Here is a 10,334-nt window from a genome sequence, read left to right on the forward strand (position 1 = left end):
TTAAGTCCAGACTCTTTTCCATGTTGTTTATGCTCCTCAGTGTTGCCAGTTTGTTGCTTAGATCCAGAATCTGGGATTCCAAACAGACAACTCGCTCACATCTAGCACAATTGTATTCCCCCTCGAACGCATGTTCAAGGAACGCATACATTGCACATGACATGCACCTGGTTGCATACCCACTCATGGAAGACATTATTTTATTCCACTCTTACTATTTATTTATTTTTATTTTTAGTGTATATTAGGGATTATATAAGATTAATTGTTTAACTGTAGTTTTATTTTCTAGGGTTTAGTGGATCACGAGTGGCCTGTTCAATAACTTGTTTGTTAAATTAAATAATTTAAATTAAATTAGATTAAGATAAATAAATTATACTGAATTATACTACCAACCTGGGTTAAATTATGGTTCACAAGTGGTACGGTCAATAACTTGTTTGTTAAACTGTTACGTTAAATTCATTGCACGTTTCTTCAAAACACATGTTCAAAGTAACAGGAAATGAATTAAGAGCGTGCAAAGTGCATGACAAATGCATCAAAGTGTACTACAAACCAACTGCATGACAACAATGCACATAAACTGTATACATCTCTACAACACCAGAGTATGAATGTAGCTGGATGATTGATCTTTGATTTGTGTGCCTTACAGAGGTTGTATAAAACTGCAAGACTCCTTTAGGCTGTTTGCTTGCTTTTTTAAAATCTTTTATTCATTCATCACGAAGAGATTGTTGTAGAAAGCTGCAGTCTTTGTGGGGAGTCGAAAGTGTTAGATTCTCCATTGTTCTATGTCCTGTCTTCTCAGGCCCAACAGAACTCAGCTCTCCACCCACTCTCTAGTGCAATATGAAACAGTTTGTCCCCTAGGATTCTGTCTAGGCCCACGCAGGTGCTATGAGCTTCACATTGGGAAGCATCTGTGTGTATATGACCCAATGGATTGTATTGATTTTAATCATTTCCACTCCAGGAAACGTGGATTACTTCTTAGTCTAGTTTTGGATTTACAGAGCAAGCCAGATGCAAATATTAACCCTATATTTTACATATTCCCTAGAACAGAGTTCTTTGCATTCTCTAATCATTATTACATTTACATTATACTTTGATTTTTTGAAGAAGGGAGTAGTAAATCTATATTATTAGTTTCAACTAGGATTTAAAACTACCAGTGCCATATAATCATATACTATTATAATAAAATAATGTACAATAATGTGATTTTATCTGAGAAAATCAAATTGCCAAAGTGCCAAGACTTGCAATCTATCAACTCTTCTCAGCGTTTTTCAACCACTGTGCCGCGGCACACTAGTGTGAGAAAAGGTTGAAAAACACTGTTCTAGTAAATGGATTTTGGCAGACTGAAGTTGACAGGTTTTTCGCCTTTTCTCCACAGAGTAATCAACCATTTTTAATTGGTTTATTCACGTTTTTTTATTTTAGGAAAACCTATTCATTATGGACTAGAGAATGCATCTGACACGTGTTATTACTCTCTCTTGTAGGTATGTGCAGAATCGAGAGTTTTTATTTCCCCAAAGTTTGTTGAAAAAGTGGGAAATTTTGGTGACCTTCCCTATTTTGGTTAAAGCTGACCATACAGTGCTTAGAACTTTCGTTTGACTCTCTACTAGTTGATGGGGTCAAATCGACGAACAATTTCAAAGGTAGTGATAAAAAAACTCAAAGGAGCAGAATGGAAATTTTTTTAGAACAAAATTTTAAAAGTGAATGTGGTTTTCGTTCGGGAAACTCCATTAATTCAAAAATCGAACATTAGAATCAAACGAAATTTCAAACAACATTCGTCAAGTCTCTGATCATATTATCGGGTGGTAAAGAAAGATCTTTCGTACAAAGGTGTGTTCGGAAATCTACTAGTGTGTGACCATTAGAAGAAGGCAAAATTAAAGTGGTTTTAAAGGTGCAACGGGCTTAAAATCACTCCTGAGGTTACTGAAGCTCATTTCAAATATCCTATAACTGTTATGTCTAAAAACAAGAAACAACAAAACAAACAGTGAAAAGAAGTAAATAAAAAAAAATGTAATGACTATACACAAATGATGATGACATTCACAAAAAAGGGTAAATAACAAAAGCAGAAGAAGCACTAAACCGAATTACTCTATACCCCCATAAAACAAACTTGAAAATAAAGAAAACAATGTTTTTATTTTTTGTTCTAAGCAAATTTCATCATAGGAGCTCAATGGGCAGATTGCTGCTGCCAATTACAATGCCACCCCTACAGGAGATCTTTTTATCAAATCATATAGAGATCCATTTGGTTATAGTATCTTTTGAGTCCAAGTCAGTCCGTATCCCATTCCAAGCTCTGATGAAGGGGACATGTTGTTGGATGTTTTTTAGTTTTTTTTTGCTCTAATTGTGAACAATTAAAGGCATCTTTGGACTTTTCCACCTTTTGGTTTGTCTGTGAAGGTTCTCATTCATCCAGGTCGTGGTATATCTGTAAAAAATAAGCCAAGGCAACTGAACTTACTGTATTTTTCTAGAGGACGTTTCACTAGTCATCCAACCAGCTTTCTCAATTCAGAATGACTTGTACAAAAATGATCTGGAAATAAATATTGTGAATGTTGCTCCAATCCACATAATCTGTTAGTCGCAACAATGTGTTAATTTCATTTGCATAATTGGAACTAGGAGGTGTTATTAACCTGCACAGAGGGAGGTGTTAAAACAGCATTGTATGTGGCAGACAATAAATGTCTCTCTCTCCCCTCCCTCCTCCCCCCACCCACCTCTATTCAAGCTTGGCTTATCCATTTTTACATAAATGGTCTCTTTCACACCTCTTTCAAACAAGTCCTCTCCTCGCATCCTAGGACTGGTTATAAAGAGGTGTGAAAGAGGCCATTTATGTAAAAATGGAGAAGCCAGGCTTGAATAGAGATGGGGGAGTGAGACATCTATTCTCTGCCACACACAACGCTGTTTTAACACCTCTCTCGGGTTATTAACACCTGATGCTTCCAATTATGCAAATGCAATCAACACCTGGTTGCGACTAACAGATTATGTGGATTGGAGCAACATTCACCATATTTATTCCCAGAGAATTTTGTAAAAGTCATTCTTAATTGAGAAAGCTGGTTGGATGACCATTAAAACGTCTTCTAGAAAAATACAGCAAGTCCAGTTGCCTTGACTTATTTTTTACAGATACACCTTTTGATTTGGCGCCCTTTAATTTGGAACAATAAGCAAAGCTGAGAGTTTCTGCTTTGGTGGTAATTTCGTAACCAAATTAATTTAGCTGAAATCTGGTGCATTACTTTGTACCGGGGTCATAGATATGGCTACCCAAAAAACAGCTTAATGTTGTCTTATCAACAATTGTAGACCAAAGTAGGGTATACATGGTTAGAAACTAAATTGATTTTGGAATGTCTGTTTGACTTTCTAATCATTGATGGGGTCAAATCGATGATCGATTTTGACTGCAGTGACAAAAAATTTGAAGGAGCATGTTGGAAAAAGTTTTTCAATTGAACAAAATTATAATACAGTATTAATGTAATTTTCGGTTAGGAAATTCCATTCATTCCAAAATCGAATGTTGAATAAAAATGACAATAAAACGAAATGTCAAACTTCTCTGATGGCATTATTCAATGTTTCTACAGGATTTTTCATACGAATGTTCATTCTAAAATCTACCCATGTACACCCTACTTATAGCAAGCTGCCTATTTTGTCCTTCAGTTAGAATAGCTGATGGGAAATTAGCTGTGTGTATGCACTTTTCTCTTTCCAAATCAGCTGCCCTGCCACAGTCAGGGCCATTTTGGGAAAGGTCAGAAGGGACATTTTTCCAAGACCCACCAGGTTATGGGGTGCATTAGGAAACCAAATGTAATGGAACTTGGATCCTCCAAAAGATCTTATATTCTTTTCAGACTGTCCTAGGTCTAATTAAAAAAACACATAAGTTAGGTTTAACCCTAATCTACCCAGACCAACTCACAAGCCTAAATCAGTGCAACTTTTTCAATGACATCTGACTGTGCTAGGAGAGGTAGAAGATTCACAATGCTGCTAATGAGCATGTTTGTGGGGTTTTTTAGCCCACTTTTGCTTCGCTTATTGCAAGATTTCCACTTTGATCCTGAGCTACCATAAAATTTGGGTTTCCATTGACTTTCTGTTGTTTCCAGAACAAATAAATAGGGTGAAACATGCCAAGAGGGACATACCAACAATAAAAAAAAAATGTTGTGGCTGTAGTTCAACTTTAAAGAGGAACTCCAGGAGTCTAAAAAAGTTAACCCTTGCAATGGGGCTACCCCAGCAATGCAAGGGTTAAGTGCTCGCTTTGGTCTAGGGGCTCAAATTTAAAAAAATATGCTTACCTGAGTCTCGGTCTCACCTGGCTGCTAGACCGGTCCCCGCAATCTCCACTCCCCTGTGCTCCAGAGGTCTGGGGACTCATGACATCATGTGTGGAAGCTGTGCGACCTCTACTACTGTAAGGTTGCACGACTTTTATCTTACGAACATGTTCAAAAACCCGCCGAGAATCGTACGATTTTCGGCGGGTGTGTAGCATGTTCGTAAGATAAAAGCCGGACGGGCCGGTGTGTGCAAGCGCACACCGCCCGTTCAGCATTGAGGTCATCGGAAGCCCGTCCCAGCGGGGTGGGCTTGCGATCATCGCAAGTACGATCTGCCTGCCCAAGATAGGCAGATTGTACGTTTTTTTTAATTACCTTACAACCATCGCAAGACAAAAGTCTTGCGATGGTTGTAAGGTGTGTGCCCTGCCTTAGACGTGAGGACGTTGAGGGACATACCATAGCCAGAGTAGACACGGGGAGATAGGGGAGCACTGCCTGCCGCAGGACCGAGCATCGGGTGATCATATCTTCTGTATTCTGGCCCCTAGAGTAAAACAAGCAGTTAACCCTTGATGTGCGGAGGGTAGCCCCACTGCAAGGGTTAACTTTTTAAATAGCTCACCTTTAGTATTTCCCATGCTTGAAATGTAATATGCTGAACACTGTCTCAGAGTAATTAAAGGGACCCCATCACTATACTAAACTCCACCGACAAGCTATACCTGTAAAAAAAGGGTGTGCATATTAACAGTTCCTACTGCCAATTTTGAGATTTTTTTTAACTTTAACAGCAAACTCTTTCCTTTGGTGCAAAGGATGATGAGCCCAAGAGCAAGGGACTCTGAGACGATAACATGTAGGCTGTAAGTAAAACTGTTTATAAATGGGTAGATTATAAGATTTCTTTTTAAGAGGTTTAGAATCAAATGTTCTGCTTTTTCACACATATGTGTTTTGAAATCACAGCTGTAATATAAGACTAATGGCACTGGTGTAATTCATAAGTGTTTTACATTGGATGATGCTCATGCCTGCAGATTATTGGGAAGAAGCAACAGCTGAATGAGATCAGTTTTGCCTCTTGCTGTTTAACGTACATGTCTGTATTTCCTAATATTTCACTATGACAAGTGTCAGCTTCACAGCCTAGTGCTAACAAAGAGAAGCAGCTGAGTACTGCTGGTTATCCGACTGCAAGTAAAGGACTACTCAGCTGTCCTACTCACTATGGTCTGGATATGGTTTATGCCAGAGGATTTACTACTGTACTGCAGCATTGCCTGCTTCATGTGGCTTAAAGAACAACTCCAGTTAAAAAAATGTAATTAACCCTTGCAGTGGGGGCCTGCGGCTAACCTAGCACTGCAAGGTTTATGTGCTCGTTTTTGCACAGGGTCAAAAATAACAACGTTATACTCACCCGATCCTCTGGGCTGGCCGGTTGTCACAGTGCTCCCTCCTGCTTGTCTCCTCCTCCGCTGAAGCGGTTATATGTCCCTCTCTGTCCTCATGACCCGTACACTGTGTATAAAATGTGATGACTCCTGGACTTTAGACTGCTGCAGAAAAGGGGGGGAAATGCTCCAGGCTATATAAAAATATATTCCGTACATCTCTGCAATACATTCATATCCCCGCATGTTTTATCCCTTTGAAAAAGCAAGTAGACATTCCAGCAAACATTCATTTAGTCCCTATCCCTGAAATATCTACAGTCTAAAGCCTCCACCACAATTAGACCAGTTTAAATGGACAACCAGTTACTGGAATGTTTTTGGAAGCAATTCTACTTAAGGACAGTGAGAACATTTAAAGAATATTTCCACTTTTGTAGCCAAATTGGGATAACACCTACTTTATATTTATTACATTTTCCTATTCACATAGCATAACAAAAAAATATTTGTTATGTAGCGACCCTGCCTTCTGCAGTGTTGTCACTAATACATTTAGTGTCCTTTACTGGACTGTAGTCAGTCTGGACATCAATTGTTCTGTGTTTTGCATGTCTTTCCTAAGCCTGGTAGGTTGATTAATTCCCCCCGTTGCTGATATGGGGCTCCAGCATAGATTACAGGAGGGTCAACTGCAAGGTTATGAATATGTGTCTGACTCCACTAATCCCTAAGCAGGCTGACACAGAGGTATGACTGGGGAGTTGATAAATATTTGGGAGCCCCTTTCTAGTACTGTCTGTCCCTTGGGGCTTCTCCCTGGGAGGAGGCCTGTATGACTATGTGATTATAAGGCCTTGGCCTCAGAATGTGCCTAGTGCTAGGGGCTTAGAGCCCTAACTTATGACTAGAGTAAATACCTTATGGAGGGTGATCTGGAGAAGAATCTTCTTGCTGGAGAGTGTCGCAGAGGAGCTGGTGTCTGGACATTGCAAGAAGGATTTATTGCTCAGGTACCATACATAGAGGAACAGAAGCCAGTTGGTGCAGTACAAGGACTGTGACTGCTCTTACAGGGTCATAGATTTTTCTGGCTTTTCCCTGATCAAGAATCTATTTTTGGTCACTCTCACAGGACCTGGTGCTATTACTGTTACTATTGGAGAAGATACTGCCCTGACTCGAGCCTGTTCATTGCCAGAAGTGTTGGTTTTGCTGGAGCTGGAAACCTGGAACAGTATCTGCAAAACATGACTAGTGACTCCTTCAGGGGTCTTTGCTACAGTTATAAAATATATGTAATGTTAAAGGAGAACTATGAGGTGAGTGAAAATCACTCATCCTCATAGTTCAAGCCGACGTTTGACAATGAAACTGTCACACGTCGGCTCAATAGATCGGGAAGTGGGGGGCGTGGCTTGGCTATGGCGGCGTAAGGAAGCACATTGCTTGAGCTCTGCTATCACCTGGGACTTTCCATTTAACCACGGCATCCCAAAACCTCGTTTTTGATGTCTCAGAAGCCCAAACCCCGCTCTAACGACGACAGAAGCTCCCAGACATCCTTACAGCGATTTCTCTCCACACCAGCCGCCTCTACTCGCAGCTCCTCCAAGGGGCAAATGGCCCCCGAGACGCAAGGTACGGCTTCGCGGCCTACTACTCCTCCTCAACCCCGGGAACCCCCGGCCTTGCCGTCCGCCCCTGATCCTATCGACCTCGAGCTCCGGAGAAAGGCCACCTCTACACGCTGCTCCAGCCCCATTGAAGAACCTCGTCTCCCACTCACGACGCCGCTGTCGCAACAACCCTCGCTATCATCTAGCGAAATCTCCGCTATCTTGCTCTCCCTCCCCACGCGGCAGGACATGGCCGCCATGGTCTCGCAAATGGAGAACGCGCTGAAGAGGGACATAGCCGGCATCCACGCATCCGTCTCTCACCTGGAATCATCTGTCGCTGCCTTGTCCAACGATCAGACGACTCTGGCCCGGCGGATTGATCGCCTGGAATCGGGTTCGGCCACGAGGGGGGGGGGGGGGGGCAGGGGAAGGGCGGGTACAGCTGACTCTGCATCTAGATAGGCAGAGCCAGCTGTCACTCACGCAGCTGGGTGGATCTCGACATATGTCCTCGTATATGTCCTCCCGTGACCCTTAAGAGAACTGTGACGGACCGCCTGGTACCTCGACTGGGTACCTCCGCCAAAGAGCGTCTCCTGCCCGCCAAACCCCACTCTCAGCCAGCAGATTCGCAGTAACCAGCCCCTAACCCCCAATCACGAGGCAAAACTCATGTTGAAGGTTCAACATAGAAAGAGCAACTCCTTTATTAAACAAAGGACATTCACTTTAGAGACAACCCCTCCCCTACCCTCCCCCTCATGACAAACACAGATAACAGCTTACACAGGGAATCAGACATTTACATGCACAGTCACAGTACAATAGGGTGAGCATCAGATAACAGGTAAGGGGGGGGAGGGGAAAGCTATGCAACTTCTATACAACTGACTTGACTTAATTAAGTCTCCATTTTGAATAGACAAACCATGTGGCCAAGTCCTTGTCCTCCACCATTTTAAAACATATAATTTCCCAGAGGGCAACAGTCACTGTCTGCATATAAAATGTACATTTAGCCCTAAAATCTCCTGTTCTCTTGCTGGGCCATAATCGGTGGGTAAGAGGCCAGTCTGCAGCCCCCTCCAACTAGCACAGTGACGGTGCAGTCCGTCACAAGAACTATGGGGAAAAACACTTACCCCATAGTTCTCTTTTAAGGAGGGGGCTGAGGAGTTAATGGTTATCATTAACCCTGTCAGCACTGTGCTGGCTGATCTTCATTATCAGTTGTGGAGCACTGTCTGCCCTAACAAAGGGATAAAGATCTAAAATGCCTGATTGTACATTGTATATTGATGCACTTTTTAAAATGTCCTTACTTGTGTCCCTTATCTTGACATTGGCAACTATTCTAAGCAATATATGTTTGCCTGTAGTGTCAATGTATGATCTGGTGCAAAACAGCAAAAAAGGTAAGAAATATGTTTTTAAAAAGGTATGGTTGCTGTGTGAATGGGAGCATATAACACACACATAGAGGGGTTTTCTCAAATTTGACTGCAAAAGTGGAAATACACTTTAATTTCTATACAGTTTGTGTCTTTTGTGGTAATCAAACCTAAATCAGAACAGTGATCTACTTAGCCACCATGTTACTAAGCGAGTATACTTTACGTTGGATTAATTGGCTTAGCTAATTGACTGATTTTCCAGGAACTAAAGAGGGCAGATCACACAAATTCAGGTCCAGGCCCAGAGCAGCATCTTCATTTTAGTTTAGGGACAAAGAACAGCTGGTCTTTAGCTCTTTCATGTAATGAGGTTGCCAAGGGAATGTATATTCTACAAAGACTTTGAAATACCATTAATGAATAACAAAGTTGTAGTTTACACATATGATTAGATTTACTTGCAGATTTGTTTACAGCAAACAGTTTGTCTGAAATACCAACACATGGTGACACAGACTCAAAGAAGCAAAACAGTCAGACATTGTCTACCCATCATTGTTTTCCATAGTGCGAGGGAAATTAGGGATAGAGGTTGTAGAAAATCCAATCTAGAATCCTAAAGTCTAAGAAATACAGTAAACTCCCTTTTATCCGGCACCCATGGGGATTGGTAGATGGCGTATAAATGTAGTTTCCGGTTGCTTAAAGGAGAACTATGAGGTGAATGCTTTTCACTTACCTTTTAGTTCTAGCCGACCTGTGACAATGAGACTGTCACAGGTCGGCTCAGTAGATCGCGAGGTGAGCAAACACATACCGGCGTTCGCTCACCTTTCGATCCTGTCACAGCCCTCTGCCGTGACAGGGGAGGGGCTGAATTCCCCCCTCCCGCTCCGATCTGCCAGCGCTGACTGGCGGATCGGACGGGGGAGGGGGCGAGTACAGCTGGCTCTGCCTCTAGATAGTCAGAGCCAGCTGTCACTCACGCAGCTGGGCGGATCCAGACATAATTGTGCTGTAGCTCGCGGTATACTGAGCTTAGGGTGATGGGAGGACGCTAGTTTGTGTCCTCCCGTTACCCTAAGGAGAACTATGGGGAAAAGCCTTAACCCCATAGTTCTCCTTTAAGAGTAACTGTTAAACATATGTATAAACTCCTCCCTCCTACGGCTCTTGCCCCTGCGGCACCATTCATCTGCCAGTGGCTAGATTCTGCAGCCGTCAGCAGAATGTAAACAGCAGGCAGTTGGTGAGAGCAATAGCCAACCTATTGCACCCACCCACTACCTGCTCTCAATCAGCAGAGAAGCAGACCTGATAGAGAAAGTTCTCTATCAGATCCGCTCCTCTGCTGATTGACAGCTGGCAGTGGGCGGGTGCAATAGCTAGCCTGCTATTGGCTGTTGCAAATGCCAATAGCAGGCTGGCTATTGTTCCCACCACACATGTCTAATATGTCCTCCATTTTTTATGCCAGTAGCTTGAGGTCCAGATAACAAGGAGTTCACTGTATTTAGCTTGATGTCAAATTTACTCTGAGCACTT

The 10,334-nt window shown here is 42.2% G+C and overlaps 1 long non-coding RNA gene across 1 annotated transcript in view; it reads left to right on the forward strand.

Annotated features, from left to right (window-relative positions):
• LOC108789837 overlaps nt 1–10,024 on the forward strand; it is a 20,378-nt gene extending 10,354 nt beyond the window's left edge. Inside the window, exon 3 of the long non-coding RNA XR_001941418.1 lies at nt 10,015–10,024. This is a non-coding gene — a long non-coding RNA (uncharacterized LOC108789837). The remainder of the gene's footprint in view (nt 1–10,014) is intronic.
• The last annotated feature ends 310 nt before the right edge of the window (nt 10,025–10,334 follow it).

The sequence above is a fragment of the Nanorana parkeri genome, unplaced genomic scaffold, assembly GCF_000935625.1.
Source record: "Nanorana parkeri isolate BGI_ZX_2015 unplaced genomic scaffold, ASM93562v1 scaffold423, whole genome shotgun sequence".
NCBI lineage: Eukaryota > Metazoa > Chordata > Amphibia > Anura > Dicroglossidae > Nanorana > Nanorana parkeri.